Below are 14510 nucleotides of genomic sequence, written 5' to 3'. Positions count from 1 at the left end.
CATGTAAAGAAAACATAGATTTTGCAATAAAACACGAAAACATCCTATTTGGTTTCTTAAGTCCAACTCTACCCACTTAGTCTTCTCTGCAAGAAAAAAAAACAATTGTGGAGAAGGGTGAGTAATCTAAGATTACTCAACAAGTTGGGCAACCCTCTAACATGCTATCTTATCCCATCCAACTACCCCAAACAACCAACACACACACAATCAAGCCTAGGAACAAACAAGACAATTGACTCATCTAGACCTTGACTCTACTTGGCATCCACGCCACCTCACCTGTAACAATGTCAGGGTGTTTATTGCTAGCGGTGCGTCAAGATAACTTGACCACCCTAGACTTCACACAGTCAGGCATCCACGCCATGACTTACACACCAATCACATCCTAGGGACTCAATCATCCTAGGGAAACATCGCAACAACCTAGGAAAACAACCCTACTAGGGAAACATCGCAACAACCTAGGAAAACAACCCTCCTAGGGAAACACCGCAACGACCTAGGGCCCTTCGATCCTCTGTTCCGACCCAACACTCTTCCGCGTAGATACCACAAAGGCAACCAACCGAACACACCCAAATCCTCTGCGTTGTCACCTCCACGTAAACAACCGGGTATTCATGGCCGCATCGTCATGCAGCAGTCGGGCTAGTAGTTAGCTAGACACCGAATTGTCCTGCCATAAGATCCCTCTGGATTAGCTCACCGGACATCCACATTACATGTCAGGAACAGAGGTCGACCTCTAGCTACAAACCGAGACATTTAACTCGCGGACTAGCTAGGACAAGCACTTAACTCTAAGTCTAACGACTCCAAGAATTAAGTACAACCACACAAACACGCAAGATAAACATGCGTCACACGCAAGCAATCAATCAAGCATCACATACCATACTTAAGTAACAAGAAACATTCATACAGCTTAAGAATTCTCTACTCATGCATGCAACCTATATTCACCCATTCCCAAATTCTTTTAACCCCAAGTTAATTTTTCCCAGTTCAAAACTAGGGTTAATTTCTCATTATAATTATTTTCATGAATTTCCACCCAAATTCCTCACATGCATGCGGCTCTTTCCGTCCTAGAGATTCTCGCATGACTTATAAAATTAACTCTCCAATGGTTTAATCTCCCATCAGAACCCTGAGGTTACATTTCTCTGGTTTTGTGTACACATGCGGCTCTGTCCCTCCTGGAGATTCTCGCATAGCCTCACCAAAACCAACCATCACAACTATGAGGTTAAACTTTCTTTTAATTTTTGGACACTCATGCGGCTCTTTCCATCGTGGAGATTCTCGCATGACCTCACCAAAAATAACCCATCTCTTAGACTAATCTCCCATCAAGTCTATGAGGTTTAGCATGCATGGCATTTCACACTTGTAGTTGACCTTACAAAAAATGCAATTCTCCCCCAAAAATGCGTAAAACCCCCTAAAAACCCTCTTGACTACATGTAATCCTCTAGATCTACATGCAACAAGAAACAAATGCAACACACAAGGGCCGATGCAAGAGTTAGAGAGCTAATGCACCTCCCACAAGCAACATCCACAACTCACCTTAACTTAAAGATCTTGGCCGATTGGGCTTCACTACGTCGATCTAATAGCACTTCCTCTTGCTCCTAGCTCTTAAGCTTCCTCAAGATCTCCTCTTCTTCTTCCTCCTTGCTCGGATTCAAGAGATTTTCTCTCCAAAAGAGTTGAGAGAAATTTTGGGCAGAGTTTAATTGTTTTAGAGAGGTGTTGTCGAAAATGAGAGATTGAGGGTGTATTTATAGGCCTCTCAATCGTTCTCTCCATGCAAGCAAGTGGGTGACAAATTTCCTCATTTTTGCATGCGAGTACACATGTCAGCGGGAGAATAAATCTCCGCGTGCGTGCATCTCAAACGCTGGCGGAGGAGAGCTGAGATCGCGACACGTGGCTCTGGCGTCCCATGTAGAGACTCTTCCGCTTCCTCATTCTTCTTGTGTATCTCTTGCGTCCCAAGTTCCCCGCGCTTGTCCGCAGTACATAGTCATTACGTCCTCGGTTTTGTTTTCTCGTTCGTCACCGGTCCTCTCGTTAGTGACATTCAATTCTCTCGTCCATCTCCACTCCTCTCGTACCTCACGTATGATCCGTCCATGGTCCCACAAAACTTCGACCGTTTGGCTGGTACGCGGCCATTCCGTTTCCATGGTCCATTTTACGTCCTTCTCACCATTTTTTCCACGACCATTACTTTTTTTACCCTTCCTTTGATATTTTCACGAACGTCCTCGATCCTCCATCGTCAAGTTCTCCAGATGCCTTGACGGTTCTCGTCCGTGTTCAGTCTTGGACCGTTCCACGACTTGGTAACTTATTTCACAAGTTACTTGGGCCGTTCCTCAAGATTTTCTTTTCTCCACTTTTCCTAGGTATCTCCATGCCTTTCGAACTTGTTTTTCTTGTCCGGTCCGTACTTCTAGTTACGGGTCACTACATTCTACCCCCCTTAAAAGAATTCGTCCCCGAATTCTAGCATCTCGATCACCTCTCCGTGATGTCCATGACTTCCGGTCAGCTATGTCTTCCTCCGGATATCTTCGCGACCTTGGTTGATAACACCGTTGTAACTTCTACCAATACAACAATAGCTCGATCGACTCATGTCATCAAAGCTTCTTCATCTCTAGCATCTCCTTGGTTCTTCTGAATCCTTAATTCTCTCGGTTATGAGTTTCTTCTCACCATACCTCTACTCAAGATAATGCCTTCACGTCCGTTTCTCTCACTTTCCAATATGTTTTGCCTTCACCACTTGATTATGGAGCATTTTCTTAGTCGTTTTCGCGAGTTGGTGTGAATTTTTTTTTCCGCATCAGACTAGTACACCGTTTCGCTTTCTAAACCACTTTCTTGGTTTAATTCCACCCTTGATTTTGCTCTCCCTTGCATTTCCTCTCTTTTCTCCGCTTAATTGTCCCTCCTGGACCATTCCCCATTGCCTTAGCTACTCCGAGTGTCCTCCCGATCACTCTCTTGCTGCCTCGAGCTTGTCAAATCGCGTTCTTACGATGTTTTGGTGAATCCTTAATCAAACATGCCATCAAACATGCCAAATCAAAACAAGCTCAAACATTTGGTTAGTTATGCAACCTATATGCAATCTATACCAACATGCAAGATATCACACACATAACCACAATCAAACAATCACACAAGGGGGTTAGCAAGAAACACACACAATCACGAACACACAAGGCTAAACTTAGAGCTTCTTCCTTAATATCCTAAACCAAAAGATAAAGGGTTCTGCTTGCTACCGGGTTCAATATCTAGTCCTCAAGACTTAGATAGAATATTACACACCAAAAAGTAGAAGTTCTAACCTTCCCCTAAAGTTTTACACAACACCCTATAACATGGCTAACAGGTTCCTCGGGTTCTCTCAAGAACTTACACATCCTATAGTTGCACTCACATCGTTCAGGCGGCTGGTCGGCACTTGGTTCAGCGGGTGGGTTCAGAGAGGTCGAGGTCGCAGGCTCTAGAGCTTCACTTACACTTGGTCCACCTTTATCCTTCCTCACGGGTCTGGTTGGACAGTTATGTCCTTGATGCCCAAATGCACCACATTCCCAACACATTACAATGTCTCCCGGTCCTGGAGTGCACAAGACTGCTTTCCATCAATATCGAACTCGGTGTCCGTTCTCCCCACATGCCACACAATAGGCTTTGTTTCTCACTTGCACTCGGGAAGGATTGGTTACTCACTTCCTGGCTTGTGCTCGAGTTCTATGCATCCCTCTCAACGGTCGCAACTCCTCACGACATGTTGGTCCCACAGTATCACTTAGGTACTTGGTCCACTTTCCACTTACTTGTCCATGTTCCAACTGAACGATCTCCTTTTTAGCTTTCCTTCCTCGGCTAGCTTCTCCACCAACACCATCATCGAGTCTCTCAACCTTTGACTCGCCTCCTTTAATTGCTCACCACTTGGTTCTTGATCGGGTACCATCGCTTGGTCTCCTCTAGATTCACTTCCGGTGGTTGTGTCACGATCCTCTTCGGGTTTACCCCCAAGTTCTCTTGTACCACTCTCCGTGTTCAAGTTCTCTGCCACTGGTACAGGTACATACTCGGGTCCCACCTCGGCCATACCCTCACATTCACCTTCTGGCTCTGTCTCAGCCACTCTCAACCGCCTCATCAAGGCTTCATTGTTAATCTCAACTTCTAGCAGCATTGGATCCCATTGCCCCATCCTTCTTGCCGCATCTCTTTGGTTCTCAACCTCTCGTGCTTCCTCACTTTGGTCTGGTCCTTCACGAACTTGGCTTGCCGTTGGTATTTGGTTAGCCTCTGTCTCTCCTTGGTCTGGTATTAGTACTGGTACCGCCACTGGCTCAGATTGAGCTTCCTCCCTTGCCACTCCTCTTGGTCTCCTTTTTGTTTCAACAATGAAGGTTGGTATACTCTCCTCGTCACTGGACAACATCTCCACCACTTCCAGGTACTCCTCCTGGTCATTATTATTCGAACCAGGGTTCACACCACCCTCGGATCCATCCGCTCTCATATTGGTTTCACCTCCAACGTTGGTCTCAGATTCGATGTTGGTCTCAACTCCAACAGATTCCTCATCCTCTATCTCCCTCATTATACCAGCCAACATATCCATGACTCGATTCTTGACTCCTTCTCTTTCACCTTCCAGAACCGTATCCGGGACTATCACGGTCATGCCACGTCCATCTATGGTGATCTGGATCTGGCTAGGCACTTTGAATGCACTTGAAGTTACCTGGTCTTCCCATCCGTTATTACCATCCTCATCATCTCCCAAACACTCGGAAGGATCGGTCTCCACAGACTGTTCCACTTCCTAATTGTTCCCTTTTCCCATATACTCAGTAGGGTCGGACTCAACACGTTGGTCCACCTCCTCCTCATAACCATCCAGCAATCCATCAAGACTCCAATTATCTAGATTGATGGTCGCGTGGGTACTCTCCCGACTCCGTCGAGAGATAGCCATTATGATGATTCGGCTCCTCCTGCCCTGGAACTTGTCCTCCTGAACCATTTCCACCACTCACGCTAACTGAATACATCTGCAACACCACCACAACAAGGTCATTGCTAGTTAGTCTAAGGCTCTCTTAAACTAAACAAGTAAAAACCGGTTTCTAAGTGTTGTGTGCGACTCATTTACTCGATAAAACCGATTGAAAAGCCCAAGTGTACATGAGTTTCTCAACCCGCTCTGATACCACCGTTGTAACGTCCCTAAACCGTCCAACTGGCCGGACAAACCACAGACCAGCCCGGAGGTCGCCACAGAGGACAACTGCCCGCGATCCGGCCGAGGTTCCACCAACGAATTAGGATCCCCAGCCAGTCCACTAACAGCCGCCTACCCGCTGTGTACGTACCTTAGGCTTTTCAACCCTCGGAACGAACGCGACATTGTGCTGGTCCAGACTAGACCGTACCATTTCCACTTGTCTGAATATATATAAAAAAAATATTTCGATTTATTACTTAGTATAATGTTTACAAATCAACAAAACACAAAAATAACAGTTGGATCCATTTTGGGGAAAAACATGTAAAGAAAACATAGATTTTGCAACACAACACGAAAACATCCTATCTGGTTTCTTAAGTCCAACTCTACCCACTTAGTCTTCCCTGCAAGAAAAAAAAACAATTGTGGAGAAGGGTGAGTAAACTAAGATTACTCAATGAGTTGGGCAACCCTCTAACATGCTATCACCCCTCTAACATGCTATCTTATCCCATCCAACTACCCCAAACAACCAATCAATCAATCAAAGCATGCAATGCAGAAGCGTAAACAAGCAGGCAATCAAACACACATAATCAAGTCTAGGAACAAACAAGACGCTTGACACATCTAGACTTTGACTCTACTTGGCATCCACGCCACCTCACCCGTAACACTGTCAGGGTGGTTAATGCTAGCGGTGCGTCAAGATAACTTGACCACCCTAGACTTTAAACAGTCAGGCATCCACACTATGACTTACACACCAATCACATCCTAGGGACTCAATCATCCTAGGGAAACACCGCAACAGCCTAGGGAAACAACCCTCCTAGGGAAACACCGCAACAACCTAGGGAAACACCGCAACAACCTAAGGAAACACCGCAACAGCCTAGGGAAACAACCCTCCTAGGGAAACACCACAACAACCTAGGGCCCTTCGATCCTCTGTTATGACCCAACACTCTTCCGCGTTGATACCACAAAGGCAACCAACCAGACACACCCATATCCTCCGTGTTGTTACCTCCACGTAAACAACCGAGTATTCATGGCCGCATCGTCATGCAGCAGTCAGGCTAGTAGCTAGCTAGACACCGAATTGTCCTTCCATGAGATCCCTCTGGATTAGCTCACCGGACATCCACATCACATGTCAGGAACAGAGATCGACATCTAGCTACGAACCGAGAAATTTAACTCGCGGACTAGCTAGGACAAGCACTTAACTCTAAGTCTAACAACTCGAAGAATTAAGTACAACCACACAAACACGCAAGATAAACAAGCGTCACACGCAAGCAATCAATCAAGCATCACATACCATACTTAAGTAGCAAAAAACATTCATGCAACTTAAGAATTCTCTACTCATGCATGCAACCTATATGCACCCATTCCCAAATTATTTTAACCCCAAGTTAATTTTTCCCAATTCAAAACTAGGGTTAATTTCTCATTATAATTATTTTCATGCATTTCCACCCAAATTCCTCACATGCATGCGACTCTTTTTGTCCTGGAGATTCTCGCATGACTTATAAAATTAACACTCCAATGTTTTGATCTCCCATCAGAACCATGAGGTTACATTTCTCTGGCGTTGTGTACATATGCAGCTCTTTCCCTCCCAGAGATTCTCGCATGGCCTCACCAAAACCAACCATCACAACTATGAGGTTAAACTTTCTTTTAATTTTTGGACACTCATGCGGCTCTTTTCATCATGGAGATTCTCGCATGGCCTCACCAAAAATAACCCATCTCTTAGACTGATCTCCCATCAAGTCTATAAGGTTTAACCTCTCCCAAAAATCGTGCAAAGCCGATTTTCTAAAATATTTTCCCATTGATCCAAAGATCAAAATCCCGAAAATCAAGTATGCAAGGCCTTTCACACTTGCAGACGATTTTTAAAAAATTATTTTCACCCATCAAATGACTCATAATCATCTAGATCTAGCATGCAAGACATTTCACACTTGCAGCTGACCTTTTAAAAAAATGCAATTTTCCCCCAAGAATGCATAAAACCCCCTAAAACCCTCTTGACTACATGTAAACCTCTAGATCTACATGCAACAAGGAACAAATACAACACACAAGGGCCGATGCATGAGCTAGAGAGCTAATGCACCTCCCACAAGCAACATCCACAACTCACTTTAACTTAAAGATCTTGGCCGATTGGGCTTCACCACACCACGCCGATCTGATAGCACTTCCTCTTGCTCCTAGCTCTTAAGCTTCCTCAAGATCTCCTCTTCTTCTTCCTCCTTGCTTGGATTCAAGAGATTTTCTCTCCAAAAGAGTTGAGAGAAAATTTGGGCAGAGTTTAGTTGTTTTAGAAAGGTGTTGTCGAAAATGAGAGATTGAGGGTGTATTTATAGGCCTCTCAATTGTTCTCTCCATGCAAGCAAGTGGGTGACAAATTTCCTCATTTTTTCATGCGAGTACACATGTCAGCAGGAGAATAAATCTCCGCGCGCGTGAATCTCAAACGCTGGCGGAGGAGAGCTGAGATGGCGACACGTGGCTCTGGCTTCCCATGCAGAGACTCTTCCGCTTCCTCGTCCTTCCCGCGTCTCTCTTGAATCCCAAGTTCCCCGCACTTGTCCGCAGTACATAGTCCTTACGTCCTTGGTTTGGTTTTCTCATCCGTCACCGGTCCTCTCGTCCGTGACATTCAATTCTCTCGTCCGTCTCCAATCCTCTCGTACCTCACGTACGATCCGTCCTTGGTCCCGTGGTACTTCGGCCGTTCGGCTGGTATGCGGCCATTCCATTCCCATGGTCCATTTTACGTCCTTCTCACCATTTTTTCCACGGTCATTACTTTCTTTACTTTTCCTTGATTTTTTCACCAACGTCCTCGATCCTCCATCGTCCAGTTCTCCGGATGCCCTGACTGTTCTCGTCCATGTTCGGTCTTGGACCGTTCTACGACTTGGTAACTTTTTTCACAAGTTACTTGGGTCGTTCTTCGAGATTTTCTTTTCTCCACTTTTCTGAGATATCTCCATGCGTTTCGAACGTGTTTTTCTTGTTCGGTTCATACTTCTAGTTACGGGTCACTACACTCACCTGTACGAAGGCTTCTTTAAAGACTTGGGCGTATATGTGAAGTGTAGGAAAAAAGGCATTCTATACCTGTACAGTTTTAAAAGTGTTAATTTCTAGCTGTACAAAAGTTTAGTGTCAATTTCTAACCAAATTCAAATAAAATTTAAATTTCATATTCAATTAGTACAAATAGTGTCAATTTCAAAACCTGACTTACATAACACATGTGAGAGTGAGGTGGTATCATCATACTGACTCCGATGAGACATGTGAGAGTGAAGTGTCAATTTACAAAAAATAATATCGTTTTAATGATGCGACTATATTTATATATAAAAAAAATATTTATCGTTTATTGTTGCAATTATTTAAAATATGATAATACAATTTTTAGTAATATGATAATATATCCGAGTTTGAGTCTTCGTTGTTGCAATATTTTTAAAAAAATTAAAGTCGCAGTCAAAACAACCAAGACTAGAACTAAGGTATATTATCATTTCAAGCATAGCTTTACCATGTGCTTCAACAACAATTTTTGTAACAAAATGGAACTTTTATGTTTATGTCTACTTATTCATTTCAAAAGTTCATTAAAGACACATATTTTAATATATATATATATATATATATATATATATATATATATATATATAACATATTCATAATATAATATTTTAAATACCCAAAAAAAACTCAACTTTTTAATTATTAATTAGTATAAGATATTAATTATATTATTTCTATCTTATAAGTATAATAATTTAAAAAGAAATTATAAGATATTTTAAGATATTAGTGATATAATATTTATAAGATATTAATAATATGATATTTATAATATATTATTAATATTATAATTTTTTGAAAAGTCTCCTAGAATCACATTCAATAGATTTTTTTTTAAAAATAAGAGATTTTTTAAATATTTTGAATAACAGTAGATTTGAAGTGAGATTTATAAATTATTGATTGAATAGCAAGAGATTATAAATAATTTTTATAAATTCCATATTCAATAACATATGACTTCAGATGATTTTTTAAAATCACTAATTAAATAACAGAGGATTTAAGTTCTTTTTTTTTTTTGACAACAAAAAAAAAATATCAAGTTCAATATTAAACTTTAAATTGAATTCTAAATGTCATTTATATAAATTAGCCTCCAACAGTCACTTAAATCATTAAAGTAGAAACGTTGACTATTATCAAACTTTTCCAACAAACAAAGATTTTGTTTAAAAAAATTACGTCTTCATAAGATACAAATCATTAGCAAAATTGAATCCATGAATATGACTTCCCTATAAATCGAAACCTTCTACTTCTTAGATACATATCAGTCCTATTTAAAGCCAAAAGAAAGAAAAAACACACACAGACACAAACACATATACATTGATCAAAGCAAAACGATGAATTCTCTCCTATGCTTTTTGCTTATCATTGCATTGTGCCTTGGATCAAGCAAATCAAAATGGGATAAAAACACCGTACATTTCAAAAAATTTCTTAGTCCAAAAAATATTCTCAAGATTCATTGTGTGTCGGAAAGAGACGAATTAGGCTTTCATTATTTAAGCCCTGGACAAACCTACGATATTAGATTTCATGATAGTATTTTTAAAACTAGGATCACTTGTGAGTTGTGGCAGGGTCGTGATTACCAGTATCATGCTTATTTTAAGGCATATATAGGTACAGTTATCATAGGTCGTTATGGAATAAATGTTTTTTGGGATGCTAGAGAAGATGGAATATACCATGCAGAGGGTAAGAAACGCCCAAGTTAATGTACAAGTGGGATGAATAAGTCTAGAAAAAAAATTATTCCCTCAAATGAAGTTGGATTCAGATCATTTTTATTGAAACAACAATTTTTCTATATGTTCTTGTATGGATCTTACCTATTAAAAATAAATTTATTGTAAAAAGGAAGAAGATAATAAGAGAAGAACCTGTTTTGGTTTCTTCTTTGATATGAGATCAAAAAACACAATCACAAATCTGCTAAATTGTTATAATTTTGAGTAGGAGAACAAAGAAAAATTGACGTTTGAGAATAAGAATTGAAGAAGCTTTTCTGTAATAGCGTGAAGAACGCTGAAGACATTCTAAAATTGAGAAGCACTTCAATTGCCACCAAGTTGTTCAATCACATAAACACGTCCTCTTACATGTGACTTTTTTTTTTTTTTTGTTTCAGTAGAACCTAGAAGTTCTGCAAACATTTCAATTGCTCTTCTAACTTGTGTCTCAGATAAGTTATTGATAGGTACGGTCTTAGGTTCTTGTAAGGAGCCTTGTTATCACTTCAACAAACACCGATTACAAACCCATAACCCCGAAGCGAGACCTAGATATGAGCACCTTTTAAAGACTCAATCAGACCTAAGAAACTCATAGCGTTCTTCATCGATCTCATCATGATCGGTAACAGACTCATCACTCATCAGCAAAGCATAAAAGACTTGATTAGCACCAATAAATTAGTTTATACTTTTCCCAACATTTTTTTTTTTTGAAATTTAACCCAAATAATTACTTTCTAGAAATTGAGCATTTTGGAACAAACACAAAAATTAAACAAGAAATCAAGTAGAGGCACTTATCTGGCCTTAGTAGTCGGCTTATCACTATAGAGCCATGTTCGTTTGTCAGTCGTTAATTACCAACATCGATCAATGACAACAACCTTCCACAGTGATCAAATGTAGTCGTTGGATCAAAAATTTGATCGCTACATTTTTCGGCGGTCTATAACGTCCAGAAGTGCCTCGGTCTTGCTCCGAATATGAGTTAACTTTGGATCTCTTCGGTCTAAAAGAATGCCAAAATAAACGAAGAAGGGGAAAAGGAACCACCACCATGCTAGAACATTATCTGCAAAATCAACTTTGGGATTTAAGAATTTGAATGTAAGGGTCTTTGAGTTCAACATCGATAAAAAAGAGGAAAATAAAAACACAAACGAATGTTTCCAACGTTCTTTAGTTTCGTAATGTCTCAGTCCACGTAACTTGTGTGTGTCTTTTTTTAGCTAGATAAACGTGAAGTTTGGTTTGCCCACTTACACAATCTTGGGTATCTTTTTCCCATTTCTCGATGTTTTTTACAACTTCATGCATATTTTATATAGGTTATTTAATTTCAACAAATAACCAAAGATTTGGCTCCATCGGACTCTTCTCCATTAGACTCTCACAAGCCTTCTTACAACTTGACTCATTGCATAATCTTTTTGACTACAGAGAAAGAGTCAAAAACTCAAAAAGACTATGTCAGCCTTGCTTTCCATAATCTGAGAGAGAGAGTTCGAAGGAAAAAAAGATATTAATTAAGATCCTCCAATATACCCACAAATACACAACCATATTGTTACAAGGTTAATAATGTATAGAAAAACACAGTTCAAAAAGAGTAGTCCTTGGTCTTCGTCGACAGCTTGGACGCAATTTGATTAATGACCTCTTCCTCTCCTATTTGCTTTGCCAAATTAAAACTTTTATGATTTTTCCATGTAATCTTTTACATCATCAGAAGCATTAAGCACAGTCAAGGTTTGGATTGAACCTTCTGAAACGGCTGAACGAAAAGTAACGGAACTACAATATCGAGAAGAAGAAAGGCGTAATAAGCAAATTGTTTGAAGGTTTCGGCAACGTTGGTATATTTTACTAAAAATTAAAATACCACGTTTGGTTCTTTGGAGTGCAATTGACCATCTTTCATAGTTATGAAGTTGAGATAAAATAAATTTAGATTCTACATAATAAAATGATAAAACCTTTAATCTAAATGAGAGAAAACTACGTAGTTAATATAACGTTGTTACCATTTAATTTCTGTTTTGCTATACCATAATTTTAGCTCGTATAAGATGTGTAAAGCTGGTTATATATGGTTATGTATATTGTATCTTGAACATTTGATTTTTTTTTTATAGAAACCATTTCTTTTACTACTTGACCAACGAATCATTTCAAATGGTAATGTTGTTGATGCAAACTAGATGAGTACCCGCGTAACGTGCGGATTATCTTTTGGCGATATGAACAATTATATATTTTATTGTCAATAGATCGTGTATTGAGTAATCAAAAACGAAAGCACAAACCATGGTGATCAATATCATGTGACTGAAAATTTGGAGTAGCCACCACACATGATTGAATTGTCTTTTTCTCTAACACTATAGTAGTAAGAAAAAAAACTGTAGTAAATTTGGCCAATTCTCAAGTTTCATAATCTATTCAACCTCTTAATAATCAAACACAAAATGACCAGCTTCTTATTCTATAGTAATACTATATTTAACAACACATATACCAACCCTAGATAAATAAAATAAAATTTTAGAAACAACACACTCAAAGACAAAATCCTTAAGGTTCACTATACCATAGTGAAAATGAACTTGCAATTCTGTGTATAGTTGAGCAGATAGAGTCATAGAAAAAAAGTCTGCAAAGAAGGAAAACAACACAACAATGTAAAATTAAGAGAAAACTTTAATTTTTCTTGTTTATTATCGAATGAGAATGAATATAATCACTTACAAACTATAATTAGAAGAACTAATTAAACATCTTTTTTATATATATTCACGACTCCTGACATATAAGGATTTGTTTTTTTCGAACCTGCTACACCAAGAAATATAGGAAAAAGAAAACGGTAAGCAAAACATAGCATGCAATTCCCATAATGAAGAAACTAACTTGTAATTCATTTTTAGAAAAATAAATAAACCATTACTAATGCATTAACATAGTATAGGCAAGCTACAAAAAATAACTAATAACCAATAAAAATTTGTTCATGCGTGGATATAGATTCTGAGAAGCCTAAAAAAACACAAGCTGTAACCATCATCTATTTGGAACAATAAGCATACTAATCAGTTCCAATTAGACAATTTTTAGATAATGTTCTTTCTTTAGAAAGTTCAGTCCTCTGTTATCTTCAGCATTCTAATCTATATTCTAAAGCCGAGTCTTGTTGGTGATTTCTTCAAAAAGTATTCTCTGTATATGCTTGATCTTCAAGTTCTCTTTTCTCTGTAGTTGACCTTCATTTTTTACATCTTTGTTCGTTAAAAAAAACAACAGGATATGAGAGATATTAAAAAGGAGCAGTTACTACAAAAATCAAATCAAATAAGGCAAAAAGGGTCGAAACAATAATTACTATAAAAATCAAGTAAGAGAAGACGAAAATGATTAAGTAACATAAAAAATTCAAGATGATTAGTTGATTTTAGTCATGTACATGTGGCATTCTCTCCATTAGTGCTGATGTGGCAGAAGGATTAAAGTTTTACAATGTTAGATTAGTTAGTCTCTACGTGTCACAAACTAAGTAAAACTAAGTAATACTGTCAAGCTAGTTTCAAATCAAAAGAGTAAAACGTATAAGCTTGAAATATCATTGGACGGAGACGAGCCAACCGCCATTAACCTTGATTTCTCACCATTAAGCATAATTTTATTATGTAACGTATGCTTTAATTTATCAGATCAACTCTTGACATGACAGGTTTTTAATATGAAGATCACATTTAGAAACAAACATTAATAGATGTTAATTTATGGTATGGTGTGTATTTGATTTGAGGCATATAAGGAACGTGTATGTATTATATATGTATATAGTGTTCTAACTATTCTTTCTCTTGCTTAAAATTTCTGTAATGAGACTGCAAATAATTGAAAAGCACTTTAAAAACACTGAAGCCATATAATTAAATTAAGCTAGTTAACTTGTTAAGCTTATCCAATATCTAGTAGTTGTAGTGTAATAATAAATATACAAAATATCTATAAATGTGGTGATGAATAGTTAGATTCAGATATAATTTTTACAAAAGAAAGTTCATTAATCAAAAATGACTTTTGTTAAATGAAATTGGTATTAAAGAGAGCGTAAATATTTAAAATTCAAAAACCATGAACGGAAAAAAAAAATAATAAAAAAAATACATATCCTAAAATTAAGGGGGAAAAAAAAGTTTTAATCTTGTGATAAGCGTAGATCACGCGACTTAGGTAAGGGACACATCGTCAAATAGAAGTCAAAATTTTTTAATTTTTCTTTTTTTGTCAACAATTTTATTTTTTTCTGTAAATAAATACAAATCTTACAATTAAAAACTAAT

The 14510-nt window shown here is 38.4% G+C and overlaps 1 pseudogene; it reads left to right on the top strand.

The window, feature by feature from the left end:
• The first annotated feature begins 9542 nt into the window (after positions 1–9542).
• Positions 9543–10166, top strand: LOC147934573 (S-protein homolog 9 pseudogene; annotated as a pseudogene).
• Positions 10167–14510: the final 4344 nt, after the last annotated feature.

The sequence above is a fragment of the Camelina sativa genome, chromosome 11 (assembly GCF_030686135.1).
Source record: "Camelina sativa cultivar CO46 ecotype springtype chromosome 11, ASM3068613v1".
Classification (NCBI taxonomy): Eukaryota; Viridiplantae; Streptophyta; class Magnoliopsida; order Brassicales; family Brassicaceae; genus Camelina; species Camelina sativa.
Note: the sequence above shows the minus strand (reverse complement) of the source record. Positions and strands in the feature narration are given on the sequence as shown.